The 14,703-nt window shown below is 42.1% G+C and overlaps 1 protein-coding gene, 1 non-coding gene and 1 pseudogene across 6 annotated transcripts in view; 1 reads left to right on the forward strand and 2 right to left on the reverse strand.

Moving 5' to 3' along the window:
- OSBPL9 (oxysterol binding protein like 9) overlaps positions 1–14,703 on the reverse strand; it is a 161,441-nt gene that overhangs the window by 117,026 nt on the left and 29,712 nt on the right. The gene's annotated exons all lie outside the window — the stretch shown is intronic.
- LOC122678447 lies at positions 3,828–3,934 on the reverse strand. Its single transcript, XR_006336120.1, has one exon. It is a non-coding gene; the product is annotated as a U6 spliceosomal RNA (small nuclear RNA).
- LOC122677176 lies at positions 10,311–13,293 on the forward strand (annotated as a pseudogene).

Here is a 14,703-nt window from a genome sequence, read left to right on the forward strand (position 1 = left end):
GGCCCATCTCTCTTTCTATTCCAACCAAGTTACTATTCAGACTTGTCCAAGTCTCCTGCCTAAAATTTATTTTAACCTCCCACTCCTTGTAATCATATCAGTGGCTCTTCTTTACACTGAAATAAGGTGCTGTATGATCTGGTTTATCTGTGACAGTTTCAGATTTTCCTGTTGTTCAGTTGCTAAGTCATGTCCGACTCTTTGAGACCCCATGACTGCAGCACACCAGGCTTCCCTATCTATCCTTCACTGTCTCCTGGAGTTTGCTCCAACTCTTGTCCATTGAGTCAGTGATGCCCATCCAACAACCTCATTCTCTGTTACCCACTTCTCCTCCTGCCCTCAATCTTTCCCAGCATCAGGGTCTTTTCCAATGAGTTGGCTCTTCACACCAGGTGGTCAAAGCACTGGAGCTGTTTTTTCATTCCTGTTATCCTAGCATAATGATGAACAGAACCCCCTCTTATTCTTAGAGGAGTGTCCTGGTTTAGGGGATATGGTCACTCTATCATGGCCTAGCCCAAAGACCCTTAGTGATTTGCTCCACGCCTACCTCTCATCTAAAAAGCCTCTTGATGAAAGTGAAAGAGGAGAGTGGAAAAGTTGGCTTAAAGCTCAACATTCAGAAAACTAAGATCATGGCACCTGGTCCCATCACTTCATGGGAAATAGATGAGGAGACGGTGGAAACGGTGTTAGACTTTATTTTTTTGGGCTCCAAAATCACTGTAGATGGTAACTGCAGCAATGAAATTAAAAGATGCTTACTTCTTGGAAGCAAAGTTATGACCAATCTAGATAGCACATTAAAAAGCAGAGACATTACTTTGCCAACAAAGGTCCGTCTGGTCAAGGCTATGGTTTTTCCAGTGGTCATGTATGGATGTGAGAGTTGGACTGTGAAGAAAGCTGAGCACTGAAAAATTGATGCTCTTGAACTGTGGTGTTGGAGAAGACTCTTGAGAGTCCCTTGGACTGCAAGGAGATCCAGCCAGTCCATCCTGAAGGAGATCAGTCCTGGGTGTTCATTGGAAGGACTGATGCTGAAGCTGAAACTCCAATACTTTGGCCACCTCATGCAAAGAGTTGACTCACTGGAAAAGACCCTGATACTGGGAGGGATTGGGGGCAGGAGGAGAAGGGGACGACAGAGGATGAGATGGCTGGATGGCATCACCGACTCGATGGGCATGAGTTTAAGTAAACTCTGGGAGTTTGTGATGGACAGGGAGGCCTGGCGTGCTGCAATTCATGGGGTCGCAAAGAGTTGGACACGACTGAGCGACTGAACTGAACTGAACTGAACCTCTCATCTCTCATCAAATTCTATAGTTGGGCTATTCGAGGTTTACCAATTTCCCCAAGCTGTCTTCCACCAAACATCTTTCCTCTCCCGTAATCTGGGTTTATACTATTTATCTTAATATCTAGTAAAGCAAAATTCCCTTTTCTAATCCATATATGGAATAATATTCTATCATTAAGCAAAGTTCTTTGTTATGCTAACTCATCAAAATTTCGAAGTTTTTACTTCATCCCTGCTTTTATGACCCATTGTACCAACATAATAAGCATATATATCTTTCAATGACTTTCCATGATCTTTCTCCTGAAGGTTTCAGATGATCAGCCTTTCAGGTTCTGCCAGGACTTGGGTTCACCACGGTGCCTGCTGCTCCAGGTCACACTATCCAGGTTCCAGAAGGTAATGAGAGATGGAGTTATGAAATCAGTTGAGTTTCCTGACTTCACCTCTTCTCTTTCTTTCTACATCCACAAACATATTTCAGACATGATCATAGTTCTGGTACCAAAGACAGGAAGATAGTTTTGCTCTCATGTCTTGGGAAAAAACAGAACGCTGGCTATTTTAAGGCCAATCTCCCTTCGTCAGAAGAGAAAAGCAGAATGGTAAACTGGCTCCAAAGAAAATAAAAAAGAGATGACGACTCCTCTGGGACACAGATCGCTCATATGGCTCCGAAGAGGAATGCTGACAGTGCTGAGAATACGCAGCACAGCTACTCCCACTGCGACTCCACAACTGCACGGTTTCCCTCACTGCTGAGAGGTTAGGAGTCTTCACTCACGTATCGTTTTCATAATCTCACATTATATGATCTCACATGAATATAACAAATAAATATGATCGCTCAGATTAAGGCAGAACAGGTATTACTCTTCTTTAGAAATAGAAAACCAAGACTCAGAGTATATTAAAAATATATTGCCTAAGGTCTGACAACTAAAAGACAGGAGAATTCAGGTCTTCCAACTCCTGAGCCAAAGTTCATTCTTAACAGGGCATAGGTATAATAAGCAATATTCACTAATTCAACATACTTACTAAATCCCTATTCTGGCCAGGAGAAATTAACAGCCAGGGGATATAAATAGGAATAAGATATATCTCTGCACTATAAGAGCACATAGTTCAGAGAGGAGAGAGAAGAGTCAACAACACAGAGGGAAGCAGGAAAGCTGGAGGTCCGGCATGCTCATCAAGGGCACTGCTGCATAAAAAGGAAATGATGCATCAATATCATTCAGTGATTCAATAAGCATTTATTGAGTTCTCTGGTGAGAGCAATAGAGTGGTGAACAATTTGCTTTCCTTTTTTCACTCAATACTATTTTGAGGTTTGTTCATATTGAATAAATAAATATATATATATATATATACTTTTCATATCAAGAATAGATATATATGTATGTATACACATGAATACACATACATATATACACAAACGCTATCCATGTTGAGAATATGCATGTAACTTTTATCTGTGATATAGTATTCTATTATATAAGTATACCACAATGTCTATTTTCCCCTGTGTAGAACATTTAGGTTACTTTTAATTTTTCCTATCCCAATAACGCAAATAATCATCACTGTGTATGTTTCCTGGTAACATTTCTGCAAGAGAATATTAAGCAAACACTCTGAAATGGCAGAGAGTTCCATTTTTATGTAGAATCAGACACATCTTCAATCTTACTAAAGATTACAAAGTGTTAGTCACTCAGTTGTGTCCAACTCTTTGAGATCCCATGGACTGTACGTAGCTCTCTAGGCTCCTCTGTCCACGGAATTCTCCAGGCAGGAACACTACAGTGGGTAGCTATTCCCTTCCCCAGGGGATCTTCCTGATCCAGGGATTGAACCCGGTTCTCCCACACCATCTGAGCCACCAGGAAGGTTCTTTACCATCTGAGCCTGCAGGGAAGGCCTCAGACTATAAAACTGTTCCCCTAAGCAGTTGTCCCAATTAATATCCTCACCAGCACTGGGTAAAAAAGTTCCTATATCCCCAATTGCGGGCCAACAGTAGATAAAATCAGACTTTATAAGACCTTGGTAATCTGATCAAAATACCATCTTACTGAACTTTTAATTCAGAATCTCTGATAATCACTGAGAACAAGAATCAAGTCACTTTTATTGTCATTCTTATTTCTTTTACGTGAATTGAGTGTATCCTTTGTATATTTTCTTTTGGGGCATTCTTTTGACTTTTCTACTGACTTGCATGTGTTCTTTGGGTTTTCTTTTTGTCTATTTGATTTGTAGGAATTCTTTATATATTCTGCATATTAAACCTCTGTCAACTGTATGCATTGTAAATATTTTCTCTCCTGTCCAAGGCGTGCTTTCCTCTGACTGTAGAGTCTTTGTTATTGCTGTTGAAAGGTTTTAAAATTTGAATGTTGTCAAATCTAACAATCACTTCTATCACTGTTTGCTTTTTAAGACATCTTCCTTTATCCTGATATCATAGAGACACTCTTCTATACATTCTTTTTTTTTTTTTTTCTTTTTCTTTAAAAATATGGAACGCTTCACGAATTTGCGTGTCATCCTTGCGCAGGGGCCATGCTAATCTTCTCTGTATCGCTCCAATTTTAGTATATGTGCTGCCGAAGCGAGCACTCTTCTATACATTCTTATAACAATCATTTCTATCACTGTTTGCTTTTTAAGACATCTTCCTTTATCCTGATATCATAGAGACACTCTTCTATACATTCTTATGAGTATAAAATTTCATTTTATACCTTTAATACTTCTGGAATTCATTTCTGTGTATAGCATGAGGTAGGGAACAATCTTATTTTCTTCATATAGGCAGCCAATTGATCCAACTTCATTTACTGAGTGATAGTGTCTGGTTTGTAATGCTGTTATACACTAAATTTACATAGATGTAAATATTCCTAAGCTTTCTCTTCCGTGCCACTGATCTATTTATTTCCCCTTATACCAATACCATACTTACTTTAATTTACCATAGTTTCATTTAAAAAGTTTTAATATCTGGAAAGGCAAGTCTCCCAACCCCTTATTCTTCAAATTCTTCTTGCCCATTTACCATTTTAAATGACTTTTAGAATCATCTTGTCAACTCGTTAAGCCTGATTAAGATTTTTGACTGAAATTACATGTATTTATAGATTAATTTAGGGAAAACAAACATACAGATAATACTGAGTCTAATAAGCAGGAAAATGAGATAGCTGTTCAGATCTTCCTTTAGTCTTTCAATGATGTTTACTTTTTTCTCCATCAAAGGAATGTATTTATTTGTAAAATATATTCCTATGTAACTTAGAATTTTTGTTACTATTAGAATCTTTTTTTTTAAATAACTTTTTTAAAATTGTGGGTTGCATAGAAGAACACTATTTTCTGTATATCGATTTCAGATCCAAAACCTTTCCTGAAGGCAAGACATTTAAACAGCATTTATGTAAATTTTTATGGATTTTTAAAATGTAGACAATCATATCATCTGCAAATATCAATAATGTTTATTCTTCGCTTCCAATCCTTTTTCTTTGATTTCTTTTGTTTTTTATTCTTGTGTTTGCCAGGACTTCTAGTACAGTTACAGAAACATCATCTGCAAACACTAATTTTGATTCATCTTTCCAAAGCTTACATCTTTTGTATCTTATTGCATTCCCAAGGACCTGCAGAATACCATATATAAAGAAGTAGCAATCTCTACCAAAATATCCATGAAATTTTTAAGAACTAGAAGAAATAATCCTAAAATTCACATGGAACCACAACAAGCCAGAATTGCAACAGCAATCTTGAGAAAAAAGAAAAAAAGCTGGAGGTATAAAAAAAAAAAAAAAGCTGGAGGTATAAACCTCCCACACTTCAGACTATACTATATAGCCACAGTAATCAAAAGAGAAGGTACTGGCATAAGAACAGACTCATTAACCAATGAAACAGAATAGAGAGCCAGAAATAAACACACAAACCTGTGGTCAGTTATCAATGACAAAGAAGGCAAGAACACACAATGGAGAAAAGACAGTCTCTTCAAGAAGTGATGCTGAGAAAACTGGACAGTAGACAGTCACAAGTAAAACAATGAGATTATAACGTTCCCTCATAGCATATTAAAAAAATAAAATCAAAATGGTTTAAAGACCTCACCATAAGACTGGAAACTATAAAACTCCTAGAAGAGAACATAGGCTGAATACTCTTTGAAACAAATCATAGCAGTATTTTCTTGGATCACCTTCCCAAGGCAAAATAAATAAATAAATGCCAAAAACCCATATGGGACCTAATTAAAAGCTTTTGCACAGCAAAGGAAACTGCCAACAAAACTAAAAGACAACTTACAGAATGGGATAAAGCATTTGCAAATCATGCAACCAACAAGGGGTTAATACCCAAAATATACAAACAGATTATACAACTTTATATACAACTCAGAAAAACAAACAAGCCAATCAAAGAAGACTTGAACAGATTTTTTTCCCCAAACAAGACAGATGGCTAACAGGCACATGAAAAGATGCTCAATGTTGCTAATCATTAGAGAAATGCAAATCTAACCCACAATGAGATAGCACCTCACACTTGTCAAAATGGCAATCGTCAAAAAAGTCTGCAAATAACAAATGCTGGAGAGGATGCAGAGAAAAAGAAACCTTTGTACACTGTTGATGGGAATATAAATTGGAGCAGCCACTATGGAAAACAGTAAGGAGGTTATGGAGGCTCCTCAAAAAACTAAAAATATAACTACCATACAATACAGCAATCCACTCCCAGGTATATATCCAGGAAAAAAAAAAATACTAATTTGAAATGATATTCACAGCAGCATTATCTACAACAGCCAAGACACAGAAGCAACTCAAGTGCAGTCAACAGACAGCTGGATTAAGAAGATGTGGAGAATGTGTGTGTATGTGTGTACACACACGATATATATACATATAGATGTATATATGTATATGCATATACATATAGAATGGAATATTACTCAGCCATAAAAAAGAACAAAATACTACCATTTGCAGCAAAGTGGATGGACTCAGGGTTATGCTTAGAGAAATAAGTCAGACAGAGAAAGACAAATACTGTATGGCATTGCTTATATGTAGAATCTAAAAATATTTCAAATAAATGTATATGTAAAACAGAAACAGATTCACAAATATAGAAAACTTGTGGTTATCAAAGAGGAGAATGGAGGAAGGACAAATTAGGGGTATGGGATTAACAGATACAAACTGCTGCTGCTGCTAAGTCACTTCAGTCATGTCCGACTCTATGCAACCCCATAGACGGCAGCCCACCAGGCTCCACCGTCCCTGGGATTCTCCAAGCAAGAACACTGGAGTGGGTTGCCATTTCCTTCTCCAATGCATGAAAGTGAAAGTGAAGTCATTCAGTTGTGTCCGACTCTTCGCAACCCCATGGACTGCAGCCTACCAGGCTCCTCTGTCCAAGGGATTTTCCAGGCAAGAGTACTGGAGTGGGGTGCCATTGCCTTCTCCAACAGATACAAACTACTATGTGTAAAATACATAAGCAACAAAGATATACTACATAGCACAGAATATTACAGCCGTTATCTTGAAATAACCTATAATGGAATATAATCTGCAAAAATACTGAATCACTACAGTGTACACCTGAAACTAACATAATATTGTGAATCAACTACACTACAGTTCAAAAACAAAAACAGAAAAATCAAGCACCTTTGTCTCGTTGCTAATTCTAAGGTAGATGCTTCTACTATTTCGCTGTTAGGCACACTGGAACATTTTATTAGCACATACTCCTTACTGGGTTAAGAATGTTCTCTTCCTATTCCTAGCTGGTATTGATCTTGAATGCATGTTTCATTTTATTCACTGCTTCTTTTCCATTTATTCAGATGGTTATGTAATTTCTTTTTAATTTGTTAATATGTTAAATTATCTTAATTAATTACAAAATTAGAATCCTATTAATAAAATGTTCCAGTGTGCTTAACAGCGAAATAGTAGAAGCATCTACCTTAGAATTAGCAACGAGACAAAGGTGCTTGATTTTTCTGTTTTTGTTTTTGAACTGTAGTGTAGTTGATTCACAATCCTATTATTAGTATTCCCAAAATAAACTGTTTGGTCATAACCCTTTTTGTTTATATATTACTAGGTATCGTTTGATGCTTTTTGTTCATGATTTTAACATTTACATTAATAAGTGACTCTGGCCTAAAAATTTCCTTGATTTTTCCTCTTTCTACTTTATCATTAATTTTTTTCTTTTTCTAATTTTTTGAATATAATGCTTATCTCATTAATTTTCCATCTCTATTTTATAATATATTCATTCAAGGTTATAAATCACAGACTGCCTTAGATGCAGCTTTAACATGTGGTCCCTTCACTGTCACTCAGGTTTAAATATTTCATAATTTCCATTATAATTTCAACCTTCACAAATGCATTATTTAGAAGTATGTATGTGAGGTGGCACGTGGCTACTGTTTTGTTAAAGAGTTTCTAATTTATTCCACCATTGTCAAAGAATGTTACGTATGCGACACTGAGTTTTGAGTACCCTCTTTTCCCATACAATTCTAATCTTTCTCTTAAAGTCTATTATTTATTTATTTTACCACCAATAGTTCATTATTAGATTCCCAGGAATTTTTATTTAAAAGCTGAAGATTAAGGTTACATAATTCCTAGAATCAAACTTAGATTTACTTTCTGAGATCAATCCAGGCAAGCCTTAAAGTCTATTATTTCTGGTATTATTAATAATACTATTTCCTAGCTTTCTTTTGGTATTTTCCTGGAACATCCTTTTTCATCACCTTATTTTTAAATTTATAGCCATAAAATATGATAAACATTCAGAAAACAGCATTAATGACATCTATGTACCAATCACAAGAGATTAAATAGATGTTTACATCTTGTCCAAGAAAGTCGGAGAAGAGATTTTTGATGTCAAATTCACAGAGAAGAGATGATGCCTGCAAAAAAAGCTAGTGAATTAACAAAAAAGGACATACAATAGAGTAATTTTTCATAATGAAATGACAAAACAATTGACAGAAGGATGCAGACAGGATGTAGATCTAAGAGGATAGGGGAGAAGGACACTCTTAAGGTTATAGATGAACCTAAAAATATCTAATTGTATCCATGCTAAGATATCAATGATTATAAAATGAATTCCAATGCCAGAGATGTTAACATATGCAAAAATAATGTAGAATCACTGAAATAGGCACTGGAAGAAATCAGTGCTAAACTATTAACCCATCACAGGACAGTGCTGTACTCTCTTGTGATGGACTAAGAGAATATGAGACTCCTTCCTCAGGGAATCAGTCAACTCTGATGACAAGCACAATAAATAAATGAAGTACTCAGATTGGTGAAAAAAAAAAAAACTCACATGGATTAACAGTTTTCAAAAACTCACAATACATTTAGTGATTACTTTGGTTATTCCTAAGGCCCTGCAGAATTCTTCAGAATCTGATATTCATCTCACCAATAGTAACAACAGTAACTATCGTTCATTAAGAACTGAAGTCCCAAACGTTGTGTCTGGATACTTAATAATGTATCAGTTAACGTGATATTCATAATTACATGACTACGAGCCCATTCCAGAGGTAAAGGAAATAGGACTCAGAACTGAATAAATGAGTTCCCTGAAGTCACAAAGCTAGTAAGTGGCAAATCTGGATTTGAATTCCATTTCATTTTTTACCTTTTCTTGTCTCTACCCCCACACTGCCTCTTTAATACTAACACTTCTCCATTTTTCATGTTACTTGGAAACACTGATGCTTTGCTTTTGGTTGAGTCCCAGAAGGGGGGAAAAAAAAATCAGACTCCAGGACTCAACTGGCTATTGTACTTCTCCATCAAGACAAGGGCACCATCTAGTGGCCACACTCTGACATTAACACAGTCAAAGAAAGGGAAAGGAAAAGGTTTTCTAAAGGTGCGTCTTCCTCCACTGGTTTTTCACTTCTTTGCCTCAAGTTGGAGCATCTGCATTATTGACTCCTGTAGTCAAAAAGAATAGGAGCCTGGTAACATTAAGGGCTGAACAGGGCTTTGGAATGAGACAGACCCAAGTTCAACCCCAGATTCACCATTTACTGCCTGTGTGACTTTGGTCCTACTACAAGTAGTGTGAGTCTGTCTCCTCATTCGTAAAACGAAATAACACCACTGACCTGAGAGGATTATCATGGGGTATCAATGAAAATCTGGCAGCACAGTGACTGATCCAAAGAGCTTCCTCAGTAACTACTGGCTCCTTTCCCTATTCTTTCAATGTAGCCTAAAACCACATGGGTGTTCTGCTTTTTTTCCCCAAGGAAACACATCCACGCCTCTGGTGTTTAACTTCTTTTGTCTATAAACTATAGTAAAGGTAAACTCCCTAAAATATATTCCTTATTTTTATAATTACATGAAATCAACAAGAAGCATTTTTTGAGTACCTACTTACAATGTGCCATGCACTTGTGACACTGGGTGTGAACTCACTAGTGGGCAGAGAAAACAGACTATTCAACATGTAATATCATGTAAAAGTCCTTTCATGGCTATAAGTGACAAATGGAAAAGGATCAAATCTATTAGAAGGATGTGGGTCAGGAATGCTTCATGAAGAATCACCATTTGAAAAGTCTCTTAAAAGATGAGCTTGGTCACCATGTCCTGCCCGCCATCTGCCACTCACAGTGGCTTCAAGATCTTGCTTCAGACCTGTGTATGCAGATAGTGTCCACTGTCAGGGCTGTCCAATGTGTGCCAGGCTGATCCATGGTCACTTTCCAGGAGGGAAGCAAGGTGACTTCAGCTGAGGATGACCCTGACTGAAAGGTTGCATGAGAAGATATCTCAGGCCTGCTACAACCACAGGCTGTTCCATGAGTAACAGCCTCTACACCAGGAAGAGACTGGTCTCATACACCATCATCCTGGTCTTCCAGCACTACCATGTCAAGTTTCTGGGCAGTCTGCGGGCCTCCCTGATGCTCCTGCGCCCCAGTCCTAACTGGGCAGAGGGCCTGGTCCATGTGCACTCCAAGGAGGAGACTGGCATTGCTGAGCTCCTCCTCCTGTGACTACCTACATCAGGCCTACCTCTACTTCACGTGCAAGGTACACAAGGCCAAGTCCAAATGGGGGCTGGCTCTGGCCACCATGGTCACAGTACTCAGATCACTGCTCACATCTGTGGGGCTCTGCACACTCTTTGGCCTGATGCCCACCCTCAACGGTTGTGAGGTTTTCCCCTACCTTGCGGTGATCACTAGGCTAAAGAACGTGTTGGTGCTCACCAAATCAGCGGTCTCCACCCCAAAGGATCTCAAGATGAAGCTGTGCACTGCCCAAGACCTAAGCTGAGAGAGCTGGTCCATCAGGAAAACCATGGTCACAAAGCTGGGCATCATCCTCATTGGCTACTTCACCCTCATGCCTGCCACCCAGGAGTTTTTATTGCTCTGCCATTGTGGGGCCTGGTGTCTGACTTCTTCCTTCAAATGCTGTTTTTCAGCACTGTTCATTGACATTTGCTGGATAGAGCTGGCAGATCTGAACAAGTGGCTGCCCCCTGAGGCCTGACTGCCCCCAGCTAAGCCAGTGGCATGGCCAACACACCTTGAGCGGCAGTTGTCTGTCCACACCCCACACCATCACGCTGCAACCATTCTCCTTCCAAATCCCACGGTTCCCCAAGAGGCTGCATGCGGTCTACTTCCTGGCCTGAACCCGTCTAACACAGCTCCTACCATGGCCAGCACTGTTGTCTTGACTGGTATCCTGGTGTACACAGACCTAGCTGCCCAGGTGACAGAACAGGGCTCTCTGGGTGAGAGCACCCTGGCTCCCCTGCCTGTACCTGGTGATGTGGTGCCTGCCAGCCACCCAGATCCCACCATCTCCATCTTCCCACCTGACACCTCTAAGTCACCCAAGAACCAGACATGGCCGGGGGAGCTGCCCAGGCCCAACGGTCCATCTGAGGGTGTCCAAGACAGCCCAGCCCCAGAGTAACCTGGGGGCCTGAGGATGAGCGACATTGGAGGAAACTGTCCTTTGGCCACTAGCCAACACTCTTCAGCTACTTCTGCATCACACTGGCCCAGGCGTACATCAGCCTGCTGCCTGTCACACCCCCCGCCCCACACCCAAGGGAGGCCTCTGGATGGGGAGCACCCTCAGGACACCCACAACCCCTGGCTTCCACCATGGCCTGGGCAGAATGGGCTCTGGGAGGCCAGCCTCGGGGGGCCACACACGGTGCATGCACACAGACATCACCCTGTACAAGGTGGTGGGGCTCAGCGAGGCCTCGGGCATCATCGTGCTGCTGCTGCTCTGCCCGTACTGCATGCTCTGCCCGAGTAACTACAGGGAGCCTGGTGTGGGGCCCTGGCCAGCCCGTGGTACGGGGTGCTGGCCTGCAGTGACTACAGCTACAGGCCACCTGAGACGGAGATCGTGCCCCTGCTGCTGCATGGGCACCTCATGGACATCAAGTCTCTGGCCAGCGATGGGATGCTGCTGGTGAGCTGCTGCTTGGCAGGCCACATGTGTGTATGGAATGCACACATCGGAGACGACCTCACCAGCATCCTGCGCCCAGGCAGGCGGCACCATGACAGTGGTGCTGGCAATGTGTTGGGGGCTCAAGAGAGCTGGCAACGGCTGTCAGACAGCAGGAAGAAGGGCCAGAGTGGCCTGGGGACAGCCCTCCACTACAGCACCATCACAGGGGCCTCCGCTGCCTCCCTTCTTTGGGGATCTGTCAGACCTCACCTGTTTGATCAACACCAACTTCTCAGCATAGCTGCAGCTCCCAGAGCTAACTCAGCCTGAGTCCTAGCACTGGGTGGGCTCCCGCCCTGCTCAGGACTCCCCAGGCAATGATTTCAGCCGCCTGGTGCAGCCAGTGTACTAGGAAGAGATTCAGAATGGCTCCTGTCCACACACCAGCCCTGCACCCACCGTGCCCCAGGCCCCTGAGGATGAGAGAGGCACTCCTCTCAAAGAGAGTTTCCCTTTCCTCACCTGGTCCCCAGCACAGACGGCTCCATGTGGAACCTGGAGCTTCAGGGCAATCCTGTCATGGTGGGTGGAGCAGGGGTCGGCTGGAAGTGGGGGAGGCCACTGAGGGCATTCTGCACTGCAGCAGCGAGGAGGTCTCCTCCGGCAACATAGAGACAAAAGGATTGGCTGCCCAGCTCAATAGTTCCTTTACTTCTCCTCGGAGACTCACACGTGCCCTCAGCTTCCTGCAGTTCTGAGGGGCCCCAGGGCAGGGCAGTCCCCTGAATTCCCCATGGACAGCAGCAGGGACACAGTGGCATTGACCCACAGTGCCCTGTGCAACCAGAAGCCCGTCACAGCCTGGAGGCAAGTGCCAGGCACCGTGTGACTAGGAGCCAGGACCACACACTGAGGGTGATCGGTCTGGAGGACTCAGGCTGCCTCTTCAGTCTGCAAAGCCACTCAGAGGCCATCGTGACTATGTACACTGACCAGACCACAGTGCTAGTCAGGGGAAGGTAAGATGGGGCCATGCGCCTGTGGAATGTGTTGACTGGCAGCCAGGTCAGCCACACGTTCGCTCACCGTGGAAATGCCACCTCCCTCCCCTACACCACCTCCTGTCACCAGCTGTGGTCTAGATGACCTCATCAGGATCTGGGACTGCAGCATAGGCATCAAGCTCTACTCCCTTCACCAAGACCCGGGTTGTGGTGCAAGCTTAAGTGTCATCTCAGACAACCTGCTGGTGACCAGCGGCCAGGCTGTGCTTGCTTTACGGATCTAAACCATGGGGACCTGTTACAGACAGTCTACCTGGGGAAGAAGAGTGAGGCCCAGCCGGCCTGCCAGATCCTGTTGCTGAACAACACTACCATTGCTTACAACTTTGGCAGCAAGCTTAGCCGAGTGTACGTGCTCTCTGTGCTGGAGACGCTGGACTGAGGGTGGGCCTCCCTGCCCATCTGGCTGGGGTGCTCTATGGGGCAATGCACTGGACCTGAGGAGAAGACCTGGCGTGTGTTTGGGAAGCTGCCTGTGAACTGTGCTGTCCTGCCTCATGATTGTAATATTAAACTTAAAAAAAAAAAGGATGAGCTCACCAGATAAGGGCACAGAATACTCCTGACATAGAAAAATATATGACACAAGGTTGAAGAAACAAACTGCAGTGTGGTTAGAACACAGGATAGGATGGATGAATAGGCAGGAAGAGATCTGTGAGAGCTTGTTATGTTCCCTTGGAATCTAGATGATAAATGCATTATCACCACCACCACTACCATCATCGCTCACAGCAGTTATCACTGCATGTGTTACGATCTGCCAAACTCTGTACATACGTAAGTGCTAAAGCTCACAATCTTACAAGTTATATGTTATCTTCACAGAAGTTAAGAAATTTGCTCAAAGGCACAGAGTCTGTAAGGGGTGTAGCTAAATGAGATTCAGCTCCAGGTCTCTCTGATTCTGGACTTCTCTGGTAGCTCAGATGGTACAGCGTCTGTCTGCAATGTGGAAGACCAAGGTTCGATCCCTGGGTGGGGAAGATCTCCTGAAGAAGGAAATGGCAACCCACTCCAGTATTCTTGCCTGGAAAATCCCATAGATGGAGGAGCCTGGTAGGCTACAGTCCATGGGGTCACAAAGAGTCGGACACAACTGAGCGACTTCACTCTCTGATTCTACCACACCAGTGGTCCCAAACTTGGCTGTACAACGCAATCACCTGGAGAAACTGTTTAAAAATAAAACGCTCCAGACCCAGTTCTAAAACAGTATATCGCTAGAGAGTGGAACTTGGAAATCTATATTGCAAACAAACTCTCCAGATGTTTCCTAAATAGAAAGCCAAATGGCAGTTCAGCTTCTTGAAAATAACACAAAAGGCTTTTTAAAACACACATATACCACACACACATACAACACACACACACACCCCTAATTAAAAGCCTAATTAAGTGCTTAATCCTCACAAAATTCTGCAAGAGCATTATAATCCCCACTTAAAAGAAGAGAAAACTTAAGGTCAGGAGAATTACAGATTGCTTCCCTCTTCCAGTCAACAAAGCAAAGAGCAAAAATAAGATTCAAACACAGGTATAGCGAGCTCTTCTCGGTCATGCTGTGTGGTAGAATTCTAAAATACCACCCGCCCAATGACCCCTGTCCCTGTTTTCTCTCCTCCCCTTTGAGTGTGAGTGGAAACTGCAAATATGATGAGAAGTTACTGCAGGGATTATGTTTCAGGATGAGTAATCACTGAAGTGATTACAGGGCAAAAGGGAGATTATCTGGTGGGTGTAACCTATTCTAATCATATAAGACCTTTTAAAAGCAGAGTATTTTCTGCAG

The sequence above is a fragment of the Cervus elaphus genome, chromosome 20 (assembly GCF_910594005.1).
Source record: "Cervus elaphus chromosome 20, mCerEla1.1, whole genome shotgun sequence".
In the NCBI taxonomy this organism is placed as follows: domain Eukaryota; kingdom Metazoa; phylum Chordata; class Mammalia; order Artiodactyla; family Cervidae; genus Cervus; species Cervus elaphus.